This window comes from Pezoporus occidentalis, unplaced genomic scaffold (genome assembly GCF_034315485.1).
Source record: "Pezoporus occidentalis ecotype Australia unplaced genomic scaffold, CSIRO_AGI_Poc_V1 ctg105, whole genome shotgun sequence".
NCBI lineage: Eukaryota > Metazoa > Chordata > Aves > Psittaciformes > Psittacidae > Pezoporus > Pezoporus occidentalis.
Genome location: NW_026912832.1, coordinates 1,771,053 through 1,793,024, shown reverse-complemented (window position 1 = coordinate 1,793,024; position 21,972 = coordinate 1,771,053).

Sequence of the window (21,972 nt, the reverse complement as noted above, 5' to 3'; positions counted from 1 at the left end):
TGCAATATCAGCGCACATGAATAAACATTCCGGTACACACAGCCCTATAAGAGATTAAGTAAGTAAGTTCAGATGTGGTTTAAATTCTCTAATGCTCGGTACTTTAGAAGGATCAGAAGAGTAAAAAAGACTGAGCAGAACCAGAGGGAAACACTTAGGAGATAAACTATCTTAACACTGAAGCCCTTCTGGAAATTGAATTGACCTTGTAGTAAGAGTTTGCAATGAGTCCTGAAGAATTGTCTTGTTTGGAATATATGATGGAAATAAATAGTAACATAACTAATTAAATTAAATTGGTCAAAGCTATGTTTCAATAAGCAAATTTGTTTATAAGACTAACAATGTCTTTTCATGCCACTTGTTTTTAGCTTCTTGGAGAAAGATTATGTTAACTCTTGCAGCAGAAGAGGTATTTGGCCTCTGGAAATTGCATGGAAAGTGGGGTGTCCCTTTATGGTTTATGTATCAGAGTGATGGGTGACATGACACTACCCAGCCCTTTGCCTCTTCTTTTGACTGTTCATCTTTGTGGCAATCCTGACAACCTGTTATTCCAGAGTTAGGGAGCAATGGAGAGCATGGAACCTGTCTGCTAAGCAAGCTTATATGAGAAGGGAGTATACCTGGTTTGTAATCTTTTTCCTAGCATTTTTAAAATTATTTTATAAAAAGACCATACCTGATCTGTGATGTGAAAGTGATTTCCAAGGGTGGACTCCAAGGCTTCTAGGACTCTTTCAGGGCAGCCATGGAACTGCCCAGCTCCTAGGCAAAAGATGGCCCCCTAGGCTATACAGATCTCTTTTTCAGGGTGCACTAGATCTTTAATTCTTTAATAGTACATCAAATTGCTTTGTCATAAGTACCCAGAATTACTAAGTTATTAAATAGAATGTGGTTGCCTCTGTACCTTACATAGTGCTTGTTCCAAAAGGTGATTTCAAAGAGCTCTTACTGACTGACATGGACCTCTTAGTAGTCAGCTTCAAGAAGAAAAGAAATGCTTAGATGGTAGATTACAGGGGCTTAGGTATTTGGTGTCCATAGTGATGCTCTGCTAGATGCACACACTCACACACAAATGCACATATAACAAGGCAAATGTAAGACAATTTTAATGTCAAACATTAAGGAACATTTGCAGTAAGCAGCTCAGTGGTGGTCTGAAGAGATTTGGAGCTTAGGAATCTAAACCTTGCCTGATTCTCACTAAGATTTCTATGTAGCACAATACAGGCCTTGAGAAATACCAGTAATTTTTGATAAATTAGCCAAGGCAGGATACAATGCTAATGTGTTGTCTGACATCTCATGCCTGAACCTACTCATTCAAGACTAACTCAAGCATCTGTGTGTGGTATGTTTTGTACCATCTAGACATGCTTTTTATGGAGAAGTGCCTAAAAGTATATTGCACTGCTCTTATGCTCCAGAGGGAAGTCATCTGCTGCTGATATACAGTTGTACATTTTCCCTGCTGTGATGATTCCACTGTGCTAGCTGGCACGCTGAAGGGAAGAAGCCAAATCTCCACTCATTTCCTCACTCTTCCCACTCACTCCCCATGAAGAAGAAGCATTAGCAGCTGTGTAGAGGCTCTGCTATGCTGCTGCCTGCCGCTGCAAGCAACCTACATGCAAACAGTAACACTCCTGCTATTAGTAAATTAAATAAATGACAAGGTCATTTAAAAATGATAAAATAACTCTTAAATGAGCATTTAATGTAGGCCAACAAATAGAATAAGTTACAGTGGCAGAGGTATCTGCCTTAATTCTTAACTCATTGCTCAAAACAACAGAAATGACTCCATGTTATGATGATGACAATGCCAGACTGTATTTATAAGGATACGTAGAAAAAGTCCCCACAAACCTGCACAAGAGAAAGAACTCCATAACTGGAAGGAGAGATGCTGAAAGAAAGAGAGTTTCTTACACCTCCATTCTTATTTCAGTTTCTTCTGCCTGGGGCAGAAGAGTTCTGTTCTGACAGCTGTGACACAGTCAGGGGTGGAAGAGATCTGAAGGGTTCATCCACTCATTTCATGGTCCAAGGCAGAAAAACATGCAGCAAAAGACACCAGGGCATCCAGACCACCAGCTGCAAGGCTTTGCTATTCTTACCTTTGGGAGGTTTTCTGCCCATTGACCTTAGCTTCCACTGTCACAATTCATTTAAGGGCTAAGGAGAAAAAAGATGCTCTTGTTTCTGCTGTGTAATGGCGCTTCATGTACTGGAAGGTTGTTACCTTCTCCCCTGTCATCCTGTCTATAGGTAGCAACCCAAACTTTTTGACATTTCTTCACAGCTTTTGCGTCTCCATCGCTGCTGCACTTGTCTTGACTTTCTGCTATTGGTCCATAGTTTTCCTGAACTGTGTTAATGAAAGTAGAATTAATATTACAGAGGGAACCTCATGAGTGCTGAGATGCCCAGAAAACCACTGAAAATTTTCTTTTTTTGTCAAATTTAAGTAACCACTTCTTCTGTTTCTTGGTCTGTCATGGGAGATGTGTTGTGTTGTAGTGAATTGTACCTGGTGTAAAAGGAAGAATTCACAGACATCCAGAGGGATTTAGTAAAAAATATGCTGAGTTACTGTTTCAGGCACTTAACTTTCTTTTATCACAGAGGTAATTCCAGTGATGCAGCTGAAATAATTTTTTTCAGTTAAAAATAGTGAAGCCAGATACTTTAATTTCAAGTTGAGCTTTGTGTCCTGTTGGTGACTTGTTTATAATTAGTAACTCAACTACAAGTCTTGAAGAAGACTTAAAGAAGATACCCGAAGAACTGCCTAAATAAAAGTATTTAAACATCTTAAAATTTGGGGAACCCCAAAAGGATGGAGATTTGCAAAGAAATCTGGCTATTTGGAAGGGTCTGTTCATTGACCTGTGGTAGCAGGGTAGATTCACTGGTTTCATGAAAGGTTAACTTGTGATTTTAGCAGCACAGACCTGGAGATTAAAAAATCTAATTAATGCCAGTCAGTATGGTACAAAACTGATAGCTCGCTTTGGCAAGATTACAGGTCTGCTTGATAAAGGCAACTGTGCTGACATAGTTTACATGGATTTCTCCAAGGCATTTGACACAGTACTGCATGATTAAAAATCTTACATTATGTTGCATTAGCAGGTGCAAATTGTATTAAAAATTGGTTCAGTGGCAGGCCTTAAAGTGTGATTGTTAAGAGAAAGGTATCAATGAGCATTGCTTCCAGGGCTTCTAGGGAATGGTTCTTGGTCTCACAATATTAAATTATTTTAATCAGCTACATAGGTAAATAGTTCCAAAACTTTTCTGCTTGTGGCTTTTTGCTCCACTCAGACTCAAAAATATTTTCATGGTACAAAAACTGTAATATCTGTCAGGGATCATCCCTCTATTCTGTATTCACACACACATTAGCACACGCTTGTTAATCATTGCAGCCCTACTCAAACTGTAGTTTGATTGCTGCTATTTTAGGTAAAGTGAGACAATGTCTTCTAGTTATGTGATAAAATAGAAAGTTAGTAAGTAATTGGATGAGAGGTAAAGTTCCATCCACTGATATGTGCTTTATGTGGAATGAACACATCTAGAAATAAACATTGCATTTCAAAATCTAGGAATGAAAATTAATGAATGAACATTGGAAGATTCAGAGGAGGTCGCCATCAACTACTTCCACAACCTGAGTTTTATTCGCTATGGTGTGACAGTTGTTGCCCTTGGATAATTAGAAACATGAAACAGAAACCAAGAACTGATTTTTATTTTTTTTTTTTCTTTATGAGAATTCTATGAAAACCTTGTGTCCAGCTTTGGTGTACTCCTTTTTAGCAGGATGAGGAAACACTCCAAAAAGTTCAAAAATAGAAGCCCAAATATGTCCCAGAAGATGGGAAAGAACCCATGAAGTGTCATTCTTGGGAAATTCTATCTACACAGTTTATTAGCAAACAGCTAGGTAAGCAACTTGATCGCTGTCTTTAGATCATCACACACAGAAAAGATATTCTGTAGGGAGAAGCTATTTAATTTTTCAGACAAATGTATAACAATAGCTGGAAGACAAAATCAAACTGGAAAAAAGTATTTTCCTAGCAGTAAAATTAGTTGAATTCTGGAGCTGCTCACCAGGGCAGGTAGCAATCTCAGTAGTCTCTGTAGTCTTTAAAATGGCATCTTTCTGCAAGACATGCTGTGGTCCAATTCCTAGGCAAGGTGCCACATCCAGTATGAACAGGCAATCCAGCAAAATACGGCAGCGTTTCTGCTCTCAGAGTCTATTGATTTTTGAATGAGGCAATAAAATTCAGAAACACCAATTCTTTTTCTTTTTTGTGGGAGCTTGCACTTTGAGATAGCGTGGTGCAGGGCTCACTGACATCAGCTGAAAGACTTATCTACTTTACAAACTTCTTTTTAAATAAGGCTTAGAAATTCCAAACATTTTAGTGATGTCTGAGATCAGGTAGCACCATCATCTACCAGATGCTACTACTACAAGTAACCAACCACCCAGCTGCACAGAAGGTGGCCTAATGCCTATACTTTCCAAATACAAAACACTTTCCAAATTGTTATTATGTTTTCTTATTGTGGGCGTTGAAAGAATTTGAGACTGGGTAGAAGGATCTGTGTTAGCAGTTAAGCATTTTCTATCTGTCTAGGTCTTACATCAGAAGCACCTCTTTAGGTTAAATTGCTTGTGGGGATTGAGACACTGATGTTAAAAAACATCTTCCAAATTCCTTTGCCCTTGTCCAAAGTGATGTCTGCTGCTCATCCTCCTCTTCTGCCTTTCCAATCATGATTAATGTTTCCCATACTTTTCACAGGAATCTAGGAAGGTTTTTACTCTGAGCTCTAGGGGTGCCCAGTGCCCCTTACTCCTGGGGAAAAAGCTGTTCACTTTGGGGAAGGGTTTGTGGTCTCCTCTCAAAGGAGCTGTGAAAAACACCTAAGAAAGAAAACTCTTAACAGGCATAGCTTTGAGCGAGGACATTTAGGTTTAACGAATAGGACATAGAAATGGTAGGGAGTGAGAGAGCACAAAAAATGTTTCTCCCTCATTCTCACTCTACTTGAAATGTTCAGTTCTGGTACAGTTCTGGTGTCCTCAACATAAAAAGGACATGGAGCTGTTGGAACAAGTCCAGAGAAAGGCCGCAAGGATGATCAGGGGACTGGAGCACCTCCCGTATGAAGACAGGCTGAGAAAGTTGGGGCTGTTCAGCCTGGAGAAGAGAAGGCTGCGTGGAGACCTCATAGCAGCCTTCCAGTATCTGAAGGGGGCCTATAGGGATGCTAGGGGGGAACTCTTCATTAGTGAGTGACTGCAGTGGCAGGACAAGGGGTAACGTGTTCAAACTTAAACAGGGAAGTTTAGGTTAGATATAAGGAGGAAGTTCTTTCCTATTAGGGTGGCGAGGCACTGCAATGGATTGCCCAAGGGAGCTGTGAAGGCTCCATCCCTTGCAGCGTTCAAAGCCAGGCTGGAAAGAGCCTTGGGTGAGATGGTTTAGTGTGAGGTGTCCCTGCCCATGGCAGGGGGGTTGGAACATGATGATCTTAAGGTCCTTTCCAACAATAACTATTCTATGATTCTATGATTTTAAGCATGAGTTTATAGCTCTGATTTTAGACAGTGGAACTAGAAAGTTAAGAAAATTAAGACAGACCTCTGACTAAATAATTAAACAGTTTACATGAAGGTCATTTGTGGGGAGTGAAGGTGATAAAATTTGCATGAAAAAGAGTTTGGGAATGAGCTCTGAAGCCTTGATGCTTGACAAGCCCCGAGAAGATAAGTTGGAACATTGAAGGAGAGCAAAGTTAAGCAAGCAAGCCTTGGGGGGATGGGCCACGATGTAGTTGTGGCAGGAATCTCAGTTGGAGGCCAGAGGATGTGGGGGTTGTGAGAAGGTCTGCAGCATTGTGATTGGAGTATTTACCTGGAGAGTTTTACAGGGACCAATGAGATTGAATACTGTACGTATGTGCAGGTTGGGAAAGTACTGAACAAGGGGATAAAAAGAGCTTGGTGGTAATAAAGTTGGATTTGAGTCTCGTTATCAGCTTGAGTCTGTGTCATGAAACACCACAGTCATTTGTAGGATACAGTTCTATGCTCCTAAACAGTGATATTTTACTATGAAAAGACATACTGCAGTGAGTGGTTCCTAAGGTTTTCTGACAATAACCTTCATGAGAATCTTCCAGTTGCTCTGCTGATTTCATCGGCCTATTTGAACTCATGTACCCTCTAATGTGTCTGTGTTAGAATTTCAACTTGTAGCTACAGATGGTCCAGCCAAAGGGATGAGGTATTATGGGTACAAACTGGAACACAAGAGGTTCCACTTAAACTTGAGAAGAAACTTCTTCTCAGTGAGGGTGACGGAACACTGGAACAGGCTGCCCAGGGAGGTTGTGGAGTCTCCTTCCCTGGAGACATTCAAAACCCGCCTGGACACATTCTTGTGTAACCTTATCTAGGTGTTCCTGCTCCGGCAGGGGGATTGGACTAGATGATCTTTCGAGGTCCCTTCCAATCTCTAGCATACTGTGATACTGTGATGAGGCACAGAAGAAAACAAAGGAAGTATGGACATTCTGCAAAGAAAACATCAGTAGGTAATATGAAGGCACTCAGGCTGAAATATGTATTTTGTTGTTCTTCAACATAAAAAATAAGAGCAAACAACAAAACAGATAGTGCACCAGCGGTGCTGAAACAGACTAGACTACTCACAGCTGTTTGGTGGCACACCTATGCTGGAGTCCTGTAAGCTAGAATGGATCTTGGTTCATGTTAGAAAAAGCGACTAACCTCCAGTTTTGTGAATTGCCTCCCTGAAGCACCCTACAACTTTCCTTGTCAAGTATAAGAACAGAAAATTTACCACCCTCTATCTTTTCAATTGAGACCTTGCCAAAGTCATATTCATTGCTGAGATCAGTCCAGCACAGAACTATTGAATGCTGTGAAGACTAAATCTGCCTTTCTCCCCTCCTCCTCTTATCTCTGCCAAGATGTACCATTTTTAAATAACCCTTCAGAACAGGAAGCTTCACCCAGGGTGAGGACAGTAGTTGGTGCACTGAACTCCTGGAGGATCACAGGGCACAACAGGTCAGTGGGAACAACCAGCTGAGTGGGAGTTGTTCTGCTGATTTTTCACAGTGTTGTAACCTTTAGGAAATATTGATGCAAAATGCATGCATTGGTTGGGTCTTCAAATGAGAAGATATTTAATTTGTAGGATTATCTATTTTTTTTTTTTTAGTGGAAGCAGCTGCGGTGTCTCCTGGGGGGCCTCTTCTGAAGTTAGGTTGTAATGGAATATTAATAATCAGGTATGTGCCTAGCTGCAGCCACAATTTTTTGCCACAAATTGTTTCATAAAGTATTTTATCTCAAAAACCTGCAGTTATTGATCTTAACTTTCTTTTAACTGGTATTTTCTCTTTTTGTAACCACAAGAAACCTGGAGAGAATTTCAGCAACTGTGCATAAAGTAAACACAACTCGGATGAACTCTGCATAATGTTATCTAGTAAAAAAAAAACCCAAACCCTAAAATCTGACACAGACTTCCTTATGTTCCTCTGCGTATCATAGAAAGAAAACAGACAATATATGAATGAAAACAATTACTTGCATTTAAGCAGCTTATCCTGCTGAAACAAAGTGCTCTTTTGATGTATTGCTCAGTTCTGTTATTGATGACTACAACCTACTTGCAAGGAGGTGTGAATATTGCTTTGAAAGTGCCCCTGCTTGTTGCCAGAATTTATACTGGACACTTGATTTCTGGATGACTACAGTTAGTTGAAATGGATCTTCTCCATAGTTAAGGTTGATAGTAACACTGTCCAAGAGTACATACCTGCAGACAACCATTGTTCTAAGCCCTCAGCTCCACCTTTAGCGGTAATGTGGTAATTCTAGCTTCCATCTAGTTTTCCTCCTTTTGGCATTGTATCTGGCATTGTATGCGCAGCTTTTGAGTGGAGCAATTGTGCAAAGTACATAACCTTCTTGTTTTTAACCTTCTTGCTCTTCTTAAGTTTCCTAGACCCTGTTACTGTCTTCTGGCACTTTGGACTAACAACTTGATCTTTGTTCTGTCAGGTAAATTGAAGCAGGTAACCCATAGGCAGTTTTTAGGAAGACTTGACACTTCTTATCTGCCTTACTCCATGCACATGGAAACATGGTATCTTCTGTTTTCCTTCTCCTCTCTATCACTTTACTCTTCAAGACCCTCTTCAGCTAGTGATAGTTGAAAAACTTAGCCAAAAAGTAGTGGTGGCACATCTTTATAATGACAGCAGTCATTATTTATTAATTTACAAAAGGGATACTTGAAAATTATTGAGAATCATCAAGCTGTGACATTAATAACTTGTGTAATGAATAGGAGTACACTATTCTTTCTTTCTTTCCTTCCTTCTTTCCTCATTCATACTCACCTCTGTCTCGGATCAAATTAGGGAACAAGCTCCAAATTAGAGACTGTACCCTCCTGTATCTTGTGGACTTGGATTACAACAATCATGAGAAACCTAGATTATGTACAAAAGTTATGATTCATTGGAGACATGAATAAATTGTAAATAATCAAAATTAATTTTATACTCTGGGTCAAGAATGATGCATCTTGTGAATGATCAGAATATTAGAATGATCAGAGAAAGCTTGTGTCTTCCTCTGCAGGAAGAGCTCTCAATAGCTGCAGGGAAGCAGAGGAAACAAAAGAAAGTTGAAGTAAGAAATAGAAAATATATGTTTGTATGGCAGCCTGTTTATTACATAAAAGTTTTGAAATAGAATAAGCAGTAGATATGATCTCTGTTTGTTACAACTCCAAGAAAGAATGCAATTATTTCTTTTACCCTCAATATGTCTATCATCTTCAAAGATGCTTCCCATATCCTCCAATGTGAAATTTTATGTTGGCTGACATACACCCGATTACATTAACTCTGCGCCTGAGGACAGTTTTGCAGAGTGTTCCCAAACACACCAGCAGGTAGGATGGCCAAAAGACCATATGAAATGTTGCACAGGCAATCTGCAGTATTCCCCAGATTATGCACCCTTCAGCTATTGCTTACAATCAGGTTGTGGCATGTTACTTTTACTGAATTTCATGGTTTCAAACAGCAGTTCAGAAACTGATATAATTCCTCATGTTAGGCATTCATATGGTGAGTAAAGTAATATAGATGCTTTATTGGGGAAGAATACTGACTTTCAGTGTTGAAAGAAAGACCAGGATGTGGACATTAGTCCTGTGTGATTATGGGAGAATGCTGGGTTTAGTACAGATCAGAAACCTGCTCTGATAAAACATTCCCTGAATACCAAATATGAGCCCCACGGATGTGGAGGTCATATGCTGGCAGAGTTAGCTTATTGAGTGCTTTGTCAAATACAGTGCTGACCAAAAATCTACATAAAATTCACGCTCTCTAGAATGGCACTGGGTCTGAAAACAGCAATTACTTTTGGCAAGTGGTTTCCATTGAGATTATAGTGCCTCAGAATACCAAAAAAAAAAAGAGGGAAATCTCACTTTGGAGAAACTGAATCCCGCTGTAAAGGCATACTTTCTGGGAATAAAGGTTAGGTGTATCCACTAAAAGAAATATATGTAAGTATATATGAAATACATGTCAGCTTCTTCCTACTTGTCAAGTCCTTGATGCACACTTAGTTTTCCATTCACACAGGCAAATTCTGTGTTAAGTATTAGTGCTAGTTTTATTATTAAATACAGCATCGCCAGGATTTTCATTACGCACTAGTACATAGTGTTCTTGCTAACACGGTATATACAATGTGTCTGTATGAAAGAAAAATTAATTTGGTCTCACTGGGCAAAGTACTATGGTTTCATCTGAAAATGCAGATATGTCTATTCCAAAATATTATGCATAAGTATTTCCCAAACTTTGAAGTGAAGGGCAAATAAAATAGGTTTTGTTAGAAGTGTTCCCAGCTTCTGTCAGCCTGCTGGCATTCTGCAGGAGAATTTGTTGCTACATATATGTAAAAAGGTTTGCATTGATGTTTGATTTATGGTGTAAAAAGGGGATAAATACTTTGCAATTCGCCAGTTATATACCTGAGTGGGATAATAGTTTTGCATTTGGCATGGTAAAAAAAATGAGGGGATTTAAAAAAAAAACACAAACCAAGCCCCTCCCCCCCCAAACCCTAAAAAAAGAAAAAAAAATAAAATAAAAGGACAAAACCAACCCAAACATACAACAAAACAAACTACCTCTAAAATTACTGTTGCTCTGTTGTAAAAAAAATATGTACAGACTTTGGTGAGTTGCATCAGTCAAGCAGAATAGTCTTCACTCAGATAAGAAGCATTTTTACATGCAAAATTTTCTAACCAAATTCTTTCACTTGCTGTTGAATTCAAAAGTAATGTTGTTGGATAGGGTCACACAATGGCAAATGGGAGAGGAAGAATTCTGACTCTGCAAAACATCCTGAAAATTGAAATGTGCAATGGCATGCCATTATACTTTTAAAGGATGATCTTATGCAGTGCACTGTTTTTGCTCAGTAATGCTTTCTACACACCTTGTTATAAACAGTGCTAGGGAAAAGCAAATCACTGTGTCCCAATAACAAAACACAGTGCATAAAGGCGAACTGTCACCATAATTAATAATTTTGATAAAAATTGTTATTCTGCAGATTTTTCCCAAATTCTGCTATGGTCTGAATCTTTTGATATATCTCCTAATCCTACCAGCTATTAATATGATCTTCAACTGCCATTTGGGCACTCAGCAGCAAAAGTGAATGAATGAACACTGATAATGTATTTGGTCAAACGGATGCACCTCTAATAGTAAAACATTAAAGTCAAAACCATCGGATAGGTGATATTTATGCTGTTAATAAGAAACAAGGATATCGTTGAGCAGGTCTGGGTTTTGTTTGGGCACTAGTGCATTTATTTAATAATATGATATTGTATGTCTACCAACATGATGATATCAGTGAACAGATCCATGTTTTGCCACTAAATTACCAGGCATCCAACTTGAATTTCAAAGTCAAGCTCCTATTCCTCCCATCAAAATACAGACAGCAGAAAAATAAAAGAGTAGATTTTAGTCACAAGGGTCCCTACTAGACTCAAATCCCAGTCATGGAGGTGAAATCCCCTGGCACTGATATGTAGGACTAACCCCCTCCTGCTGAGCACACCCTTGCCTCTCACCACCACCACAGCCTCGAGCGCCTCATCTCAGATAATTATGCTTCACATGAATCATTTTTTAATGTTTGGCTTTAATACACACAGATTCTTTAAACAATAAAAAAAAAAAATCAGCAAACATCATCACGATCTGGAAATCTCTTTCTTAACTTAGAAAACGGTTTCTTAATGGCACAGGGGGAGAACACGACAGCAAGCTTGACAACATAATTAGAAGATTGTTACGAGGAAAGGGAAAAGCATTCTTTATACAGCTCTTACTACTTTCAATAAGATTATTCTCCCTGAATAGCTAATCAGCTTTTCTAGCTTCCCAAATCCATGTGCTTTAAGCTGCTCTCACAGTTCTTCTTAGTTGTTAAATGGCAAACAGTGACACCTCCAAAAGGGAAATTTAAAGTGTTAACCAAATGTGAGCAAACAGCATGATGGAGACTGCAGATAAAGAGATCTTTGGCAGATTAGCAGCAATTTAAGAAGATCACACTGTTACACCTGGGTTGACAAGAGCTGACAGGGTTTGTTGATCTCTGCTCCTATCTCCAATTTGAGTGTCATGTTTCAACAGAAATGAGAAGAATACAAAAAAAAAAAAAAAAAAAGAAAAGAAATCCTTTCAGTACCGAACACTGGCTCCACAGCAAGTGTTTATGGCAGCTGAAACAAAAAGCAGCTAAAGAAATAGATGAAAGGATTAAAATAAAACTGTTCATCTCTAAGTGCACAGCGCTTCCTCCTAATGCTGAGTGTCCCATTCTCTCCCTCGACAGAACCTTGTCCCACTCACTACCCACTTTGATGTATGGAAGCTTTCACTGCTGGCAAAATCCTGCAAAACAATAAAGGTTGAATTAGAACTAGGAAGGAGGATGGGAATAACAAAAAAATCTCAGTAACATCAACAGTGAGGACTGGTTTTGCATTGCTAATGATACAGCTTGTTAGAAGGCTGCGGTTTTGATGTTTTGGTATTGGTTGGGTGTTTTTTTCCTTGTAAGTCAGTTACTGGGTGTTTATTTATTGAGACTTTGGTGCTCTCCACTTGCTACCTCTGTCAATAAAGGAGCCCATTTCAGCTGAACTTTTGTCACCCTTCTTTATTTTAGAAACATTTATTGATAAGAATTCTTGTACAAGTTGTCTTAAAAAGAAAAATAAATTGTGACTCTCATCCAGTAGAGAATGAGAGGCATATGAAGTTCCTCAAATGTCACTGAACTCATCAGCCATGTGAGATAAATAAAGGAATAAAAACCCAAAATATATGGGAACATCTACAGAGAAACGTACCTGGGAAATGATTATATCTGTTTTTCACTGGGGCTCACAAGCACTGTTCCATCAAGCTTAAAGTGGTCTTAAAGTGAGTATAAATATAATCTAGCATCTTGGTGGATCAGACGCATCTAAAAATCAAGAAAGTGGCTCCATGCACACCTTTTTCTCTACAGCACAAACCCCTCCTGAGCAGATGATGAAAAGGAGCCAAACATTCCTTAAAATGTTACCTTAAGATGTTACCTTAACACAAGAAATGAACTGAGATTATCTAGACAGGGGTGAGGTGAACCCCTAGAACATTCTGGGGTAGCTGTCATCCTGTGCAGAAACAACTTGAGCTCACCTTTGCTTTTCAAGAGTGCGTTTCAATTTTGCGCTTAGTTTTAAGTGCAGCTATTGCTGACTGGCACATTTACAACCTGTTCCCATTACACACTGCCTCCCTTCTGCCTCTTCCCAGGGCTACGCAGCTGTGTAGTGGTCTGACCATGAACTATTGATTAGTTTTCTAGTAGTTCAGCAAGCTGATCTAGGTCATCACATGGACCAAGGACCTTGGAAGTGGAATGAAGGGAAAAGAGAACAGTACCACCCTTTCTGCATCATTAAAGGGTAGCTTCATGGTCAGATGAAGCCAGTCTAAACCCAAGCTTCTGCTAGAGGAAGTGGTTGCAATTCCTTCGAAACTTAGATGTATGGTCACAAACCCTCCCTTGTGCCTGTGCTGATGGGTTTTTGCAGCCATGGCATAGGTTGGATCATGAAGCTCCTCTGATTAAAAACCTGGCCTTTTTTTCCTAGCTAATTTTAATGTGTACAATATTTCCACATGCAGCTGGAGTGACTGCATGCACCAACAGGAGGATGAAAATGGCATAAGGCATATAGATATCCGATAAAACTAACACAAGAGGCAATATAGGCCCACTGCTGAATGAGGTGGGTGCCCTGGAGACAGAGGATATAAGAAAGGCAGAGGTGCTGAATGCCTTCTTTGCCTCTGTCTTTACTCCTGCAGACTCTCCCCGGGGGACCCAGATTCCTATAGCCCCGGAAGGAGTCAAGATAAAGAAGGAGTTTGCTTTGGTGGATGAGGATTGGGTTAGGGATCAGTTAAGTAATCTGGACATCTATAAATCGATGGGTCCGGATGGAATACACCCGCGGGTGCTGAGGAAGCTGGCGGAGGTCATTGCTGAGCCACTCTCCATCATCTTTGGTAAGTCGTGGGAAACAGGAGAGGTGCCTGAGGATTGGAGGATGGCAAACGTCACGCCAGTCTATAAGAAGGGCAAGAAGGAAGAAGTGGGTAATTATAGACCGGTCAGCCTTACCTCCATCCCTGGAAAGGTGATGGAACAACTTATTCTTGACACCATCTCTAGGCATATCAAGAATGAGGGGGTCATTAAGAGCAGCCAACATGGTTTTACCAAAGGGAAGTCATGTTTGACCAACCTTATAGCCTTCTATGAGCAAGTAACTAGGTGGCTGGATGATGGTAGAGCGGTAGATGTGGTTTTTCTTGATTTCAGTAAGGCATTTGATAGTCTCCCACAGCATCCTCATAGATAAGCTAAGGAAGTGTGGGCTTGATGATCACATAGTGAGGTGGATCAAGAACTGGTTGAAAGGAAGAAGGCAGAGAGTTGTGGTTAATGGGGCAGAATTTAGCTGGAGGTCTGTGACTAGTGGAGTCCCTCAGGGGTCGGTGCTGGGACCAGCGCTGTTTAATATTTTCATCAACGACCTGGATGAGGGAACTGAGTGTACCCTCAGCAAGTTTGCTGATGATACTAAACTGGGAGGAGTGGCTGACACACCAGAGGGCTGTGTTGCCATTCAGCGAGACCTGGACAGGCTGGAGAGTTGGGCAGAGAGGAACTTGAAATTCAACAAGGGCAAGTGTAGAGTCTTGCATCTGTGGAAGAACAACCCCATGTACCAGTACAGGTTGGGGGCTGACCTGCTGGACAGTAGTGAAGGGGAAAGGGACCTGGGGGTCCTGGTGGATAGGAGGATGACCATGAGCCAGCAATGTGCCCCTGTGGCTAAGGTGTTCAATGGTGCATTAGAAAGGGTGTGGTTAGTAGGTCGAGAGAGGTTCTCCTCCCCCTCTACTCTGCCTTGGTGAGGCCGCATCTGGAATATTGTGTCCGGTTCTGGGCCCCTCAGTTCAAGAAGGACAGGGAATTGCTTGAAAGAGTCCAGCACAGAGCCACAAAGATGATTAAGGGCATGGAACATCTCCCTTATGAGGAGAGGCTGAGGGAGCTGGGTCTCTTTAGCTTGGAGAAGAGGAGACTGAGGGGTGACCTCATCAATGTTTACAAATATGTAAAGGGTGAGTGTCAGGATGATGGAGCTAGGTTTTTTTCAGTGACCACAGTATCACACAGTATCACAGTATGCTAGAGATTGGAAGGGACCTCGAAAGATCATCTAGTCCAATCCCCCTGCCGGAGCAGGAACACCTAGATAATGTTACACAGGAATGTGTCCAGGCGGGTTTTGAATGTCTCCAGGGAAGGAGACTCCACAACCTCCCTGGGCAGCCTGTTCCAGTGTTCCGTCACCCTCACTGAGAAGAAGTTCCTTCTCAAGTTTAAGTGGAACCTCTTGTGTTCCAGTTTGCACCCATTACCCCTTGTCCTATCATTGTTTGCCACTGAGTAGAGCCTGGCTCCATCCTCGTGACACTCCCCCTTTATATATTTATAGACACTAATAAGGTCACCCCTCAGTCTCCTCTTCTCCAAACTATAGAGACCCAGCTCCCTCAGTCTTTCCTCATAAGGGAGATGCTCCACTCCCTTAATCATCTTGGTTGCCCTGCACTGGACTCTCTCCAGCAGCTCCCTGTCCTTCTTGAACTGAGGGGCCCAGAACTGGACACAATATTCCAGATGGGGTCTCACCAGGGCAGAGTAGAGGGGAAGGAGGACCTCTCTCGACCTACTAACCACTGCCCTTCTAATACACCCCAGGATGCCATTGGCCTTCTTAGCCACAAGGGCACAGTGTTGGCTCATGGTCATCCTGTCGTCCACTAGGACCCCCAGGTCCCTCTCCCCTACACTGCTCTCTAACAGGTCGTTCCCCAACCTATACTGGAACCTGGGGTTGTTCCTGCCCAGATGCAGGACTCTACACTTTCCCTTGTTATATTTCATCCCGTTATTCCCTGCCCAACTCTCCAGCCTGTCCAGGTCTCGCTGGATGGCAGCACAGCCTTCTGGCGTGTCAGCCACTCCTCCCAGCTTAGTGTCATCAGCAAACTTGCTGATAGTACACTCAATTCCCTCATCTAAATCGTTGATGAATATATTAAATAATACCGGTCCCAGTACTGACCCTTGAGGCACTCCACTAGTTACAGGCCTCCAACTAGACTCAGCCCCATAGACTACAACTCTCTGGCTTCTCTCCTTCAGCCAGTTCGCAGTCCACCTCACTACCTGATCATCCAGTCCACACTTCCTCAATTTAGCTGTGATGTCCAGTGACAGGACAAGGGGCAATGGGTGTAAACTGGAGCATAGGAGGTTCCGTGTGAACATCAGGAAAAATTTCTTTACTGTGAGAGTGACAGAGCACTGGAACAGGCTGCCCAGGGGGGTTGTGGAGTCTCCTACATTGGAGATATTCAAGGTCTGCCTGGACAAGTTCCTGTGTGATGCACTCTAGGTTACCCTGCTCTTGCAGGGGGGTTGGACTAGATGATCTTTTGAGGTCCCTTCCAACCCTTGGGATTCTGTGATTCTGTGAAAGGAGCAGTGGGAAGGAGATCTACTGCTTCGGTGGCAATTATAGCCTTAGCTGATCCCTGAACTTAGGTAATGCTTCTGTTATTACAAGCGTTATTTAATCTGGGCCTATTGCAAGGCAATAACTGAGGAAACCAGTATGTCCGTTAAAACAGACTAAATTCCAGTGCCACACTCTGCATGCAGCTTTTCAAGAGTTAGGATTTTTTTATAACTTGATCCTCCAGCTGCTGCTGCTGCCATCAGTGAGTGGAGGTTCAGGCTCTTATTTGCAAGTGTGATCTTGGACGAAAAGGTCTTTCATGCTAAAGTTGTGGGTTTGGGGTCTTTTTCTTTCTCCTCCCCTCCTGCCCCCTCCCCCCCCCCCCCCTTTGATATCTCTACAAAGACACTAGAGACAGTACTTTCCCTTTCTGTGTGAGCAGACAATATGAAATTTAGTCATACCATCTAAATGGAGAATTAACCAGTGATCAGAGGAATGCAAGACTGATGGAGAGCTGGCAATGTCAGTCATCTGCAGCAGGACTTTAAGGCCTAATTTTCCTAAGAGAGAATTCACTTTCCAAATTGCAGTGCAATTTTCAAAAAGTGGGAGCTGAATATTTAAATGCTTGCTTCCTCTGCACCCAGCTGTGCTTTCACCTAAAGTCAAATTGGAAACAGCAATAAAAAACATGCTCCATGTAGTTTACACATATAATGGCATTCCTAGTAATGCACAAATCCTTCTAACTACAGTAACAGTCCCTTATTTTTAATACATGATATAGAACCTAATTAATGTCACTTATAATAGAAATATCCCAGGCCTCATTCCCATAGCTATCTTCATGGTCATAGCAGGTCAGCTAAAGGGATTATGGCCAAGACAAGGAATATAACTATATTTCATTCAACCTAGTAATAAAATTTAATTCATTTATTAATATGAACTTTACTCGAACATGTCCTCTCCTCTCTTCTGACATGATAGAAAAAAATTCTGGAAAGTAGGAAGATAAGGTTCCTTGTGGAAATGGGCACCAGCATTTTGGATATCCAGAGGCTGAAGAGTGCATCTGAAGTTGAGAATCATGGCTAATTTAGGTTGTTTTGGCAGATAATCAGAAAACAACTATTTCTGACCCTCACCTCACAGTCAACTCGGGCTGCAGGACTTGGTACTTTTAAAATGAGATGCTGTGAACACAGCAGACATTAATACCAGTGTTTGCCAAAATAAACGCAAAATGGGGTACTGCAAGTTACCACATGTAAAGTCTAAGAGGGAAAAATGACTGAGGGAAAAATGCTTAATTCTAAAATTTTGCTGATTCTATTAAAATCCTTTTTAGCACCTAGGAGAACCACACAAACTGCAGAACATACATTTTCCTCTCTCCTTTTAATGGTCCTTATTCCCAGTCTTAGCAACATCAAAACCTTACATTAGGACAATATACTTTTTTTTCAGGAAAAGGACAATGCTTCTCAGTTTAGAAACCACAGGGTACCCTCTAACTGGGGGGGTGGGAGCAGTGGTGGCTGTGATCCTTTCACACCTTCCCATGGCATTGACTGCTGGCAATCACATCATAGTGCTGGCAGACAAAGCCAGCGCTGCTGTATCCCCATAAAACATGCTAATTGCCAGCGAGCAGATTTGATCCAGCTGTTAGCAGGTTTTGAGGGTGCAAAAACATCTTTTGCTCAGAAGAGGAAGGGAGACAGTTATTCAGGATGAGAGAAAGGAAGAATTATTACAGACCATTCAGAAGCAGGAGATACAAACCATTGGCAGTGCAATATCCCTGTGTTTGTGGAGGAGGTCTGAGGCAATACTGAGAGCTGAGTTTGGCTTTCGCTGAGCTGTGAACCAGTATCTCCCACCCTTATGTTCATCCTCTCATGACCAGATTCTCCCTGAATATGTCTCATCAGTGACAGAGTTTCTGGAGTTAATGTACTTACAGGAATGTTAAGCTGAGGGTATTAACTAACTGCTGTAATTTTTTTGGCTTCACTGTAATGTGCCAAAGCTGCTGCCATTAGATTACCCTGTCCTCTAGTCAATTATATTAGTATTGTCAAAAATAATGCCAAGACAGTATCATGTTTGTTCTTGCCAGCTGAAGAGACTATAATTAACATTGTGTTTATGGGTTTTCCATATCATCTGAAATAAACTAGTCTATCTTTTTAGACAAGCAGCCTTTTTTTTTCTTTTTTCGTGTATTTATTTTAAATGCATAAAATACTAAGAAAAGCCAGAAATATTTGACAGCTAACATAAACCAGGAAGATGGATAATTTATTTTCACTGCTGGCTTCCAAATATTTTTTTTTTTTTTTTACAGTTTTAAAGACATTCTTCATTTTGTAATCTGAAGAAACAGCCCAAGGTATAAGAAGATTAGCTGTATATTACACTGATACTCAATGTACTGCAGGAGTTGCTACTCAAAAAGCAAAGCAGGCCAAAGATTACTATGAGAACAGAAAACTAAACCAGGCTACTACTAAATATACATTGGTACCAGAATCTGAAAAGCATGAGATGAAAGAGACCAAAGATCATCCAATCTGTCTCCCTGTGATTTTGAAATTATCCATTTTATACTTTTGCCAATGCTAAGTACATTTCAGTTTTTAAAGGCCTTTTTACTTCCCTTAGAAGAAATTTTCACAGCTTAATAAAAATGAACTTTTTGCAATAGCCATTTTAAGTGTTTTATTTATAGTGTTAGTACATTAGCATTAACTACAAAATGCATGGTAATCACAAGAAACACTTCCTCTGTAATGTCTATATCCATATAAATGGATAAGCTAATGTTATCCCATTCTCTGATTTTACTCAACTTTGCCTATCACCTAATCTCATATTATTTCCGTATCATGCCAATATTTTCAGGGTTTATGTGATTCTTCATTATTTCTCTGTTTTGGCAAAGTTTGCAGTTCTATCCATACTAGTGCTAGATGAGGGGCTCATACTGTCCTCAAGAGCTCTGCAGGAGTGTAGTGTCTCAGAAAGCAAGGAAATGTTCCCACCACACTGGACAATCTGATCAGGTAATATAATTACTGTATGGTTATCTGATCGTGCTCATGGGCATAGGAACTTGTGTAGCAATGATGTTAACGTGCAGGGATTGTGGTTTTGCTGATTTTCAGAGAAGGGTTGTACCTCTCCCTCCATGTGCTTCCAAGCCCCTGCAAATGGTGTTGGTGTCCTCTTCCTTACTCTCTTTTCATGAGCCTTGGGAAAGATAAAAATTGGGGACCTATCTCTGAACTCACTAAAAGCTGAACCATCTGTGTGGCAAGGAGCATGCAAACCAAATAGCTTTCACCATTACACATTTTGTGGAAAAATCACTCTTTGGTTGGTGAGCTATCAGCCAGCACATCATATATGCCAGATTCCAAACCAGGTTCCTAAAAGCGTCAATCATACAGAGATGTTTTCTGACAGAGGAACACAGTGACTAGGGCAGATTCTACAATTGCCTCAAAAGTGTGATTGACAGAATACCAAAACACAACTTACACTTTGTGATGGGTGACATTAATGCCAAAGTAGATGTGACAACCAAAGAATGGAACAAGCAGCAGGGAAGCCTGGGAGAGGAATGTATCAACCCAAATTCAAGGGACTCTGGCATTGTGCTTTGTGTGTTACTGTGTTCTCATAAGTAACCCTTTCCTTCGAAAATACAAATATACAATGAACATGAAATTTGCCAGAATAATGCAAACCTCTGCACTTTTTGTCTTACCAATAGACCAACCACACTGGTATCAATTTGAGATCCAAATAAACCATGGAAGATGCAATGACTTGTGGAGCAGTCAAAACCAAAACAAGCACTCTTGAAACTCATGTGTCAAGAAGCAGCACCGTACAGAGAAGGCAACAAATTGTTTATCTAGGCAATCTGCTAGTAGTCAGAGCAGAGCTCAAGCAAGGGGTAACATCAGTTATAGAGCACAGAATTTTATGAATTCAGTAGTTTACAGGAATAGAGACATACAGCACTAAAACATGTCAACATGAAGTTGCAAGAGATAATGGTCATTAGGCAAGAAACTAGGCATCTTTGAAAAGTATTGTCTGTTTTAAATTACTGGACTTTGATGGAAAGACTATCACCAGCTGAGAACTCAGGTACTATCTGTCAGCTATGAGCTCTATCAAAATCAGATGGAAGCACTGAATGTATTTGGATCTCAAATACAAACTCTCACTTGAAGTCATCAATTAGAAAAAAAACCCTGAGAGTACTTCCAAGAACCTCTGCCAAACAAAACCACTGAAAATGGGAGCTTGCACAGATAGATAAACTCAAGAATCTGTAGCAACAACAACAAATAATAGTAGTTAACTTGAGCTGCTCTAACAGCTTACTTACTACTACCAAACCAAATACATTTAAACTATCTGAATTTGTCCAAATGAGCTGTCAGCATTGTGATTTTAAGTGTAGATGAAGTTAAAGCTCAAAGAAAGCTTGTAACAAATGGCCTAATGGGGCTAAAGTTACTGAGGCAAATGCAATGGGAAGTCTAAAGGCTAGCCAGAACTTTCTAAGGCTTGCGTTCCACTCCTAAACAGGGCTTCAGTAGCATGAGTAGCTATAAAAACTACTTCAGGAACATGAAGAAGCAAATATGGAAACATAACAGATAATGACGAATAATAGCAAGAAGGAAAAGAACAGAAAAGACTTCTTCACAATTCCTAAAAAATCTCTTTCCTAAATTATTTGGGTGAAGTTATTGACCAGAGAATTACCTTTTAAGAAATTTACAGCTGTTTGCATAGATGTCAGACTAAATTTTGCCTTGCCTCCACAAGCACTGGGCTGTGAAATAGCACAAACACTATTAATTTCTTCTCAATTTCTTCTGTTTTCCTCATCAGTGACTCAGAGTTCAAAGCCAGCTCTTTAGCATAGGACATATGAAAAATATTGCCTTTATCTTAGAAATTCTCCTCTTTACTTAGCCTTTAGCACTCATACCGTTGATATTTATATCTATTTCAGTGAACAATATCCTCCTTTATTTCTGGACCTACAAGAGCAAGGTTATAGAACAGGATGAGAAAGTTGAGAAAGTCTTGCTCAAAAGAAAAAAACAAACCAAGAGAGAGAGAAAGGAGGGAAGGGTTTATAATATGGTGTAATTAGTCTCTAACCAGACAGAAAGTACTCCCAGATGTGCCTGTGTTCATTCTTGCTCAGCTCAGTGTTATACATCCAGGAAAATATAATGTGTGCAAGTATTCAAGGAGCACCCTCTTCCAAAACAATAAGTGTATGTTAGTTGTCACTCTGATCTGAACCAGCTGAATACCTTTTCATAGAAGAGAAGAGTTTTCACCTGTTACACTGGGGGACCTTTACCAGCTGCTGACCTAAGCAAAAAGGTATAAGAGAATCACTCTAGCACATCCAGATAAGGAGGTAGTGCTTCAGGTTCACAGCTACAGTCAAAAGGTTATCTGTTTCTTTATGTATTACACGGCTCTTTTTGGTTTTTTTTTTTTTTTTTATCTATTGCATATGCCTTGATACAAATGCTTCGCTCTATCATATCAACTTGTTGTGGAGAATAATGTAAAAGTTAATGCCAATGTGACACATTTAAATTAAAGAAGTACATTACTTTTCACATCA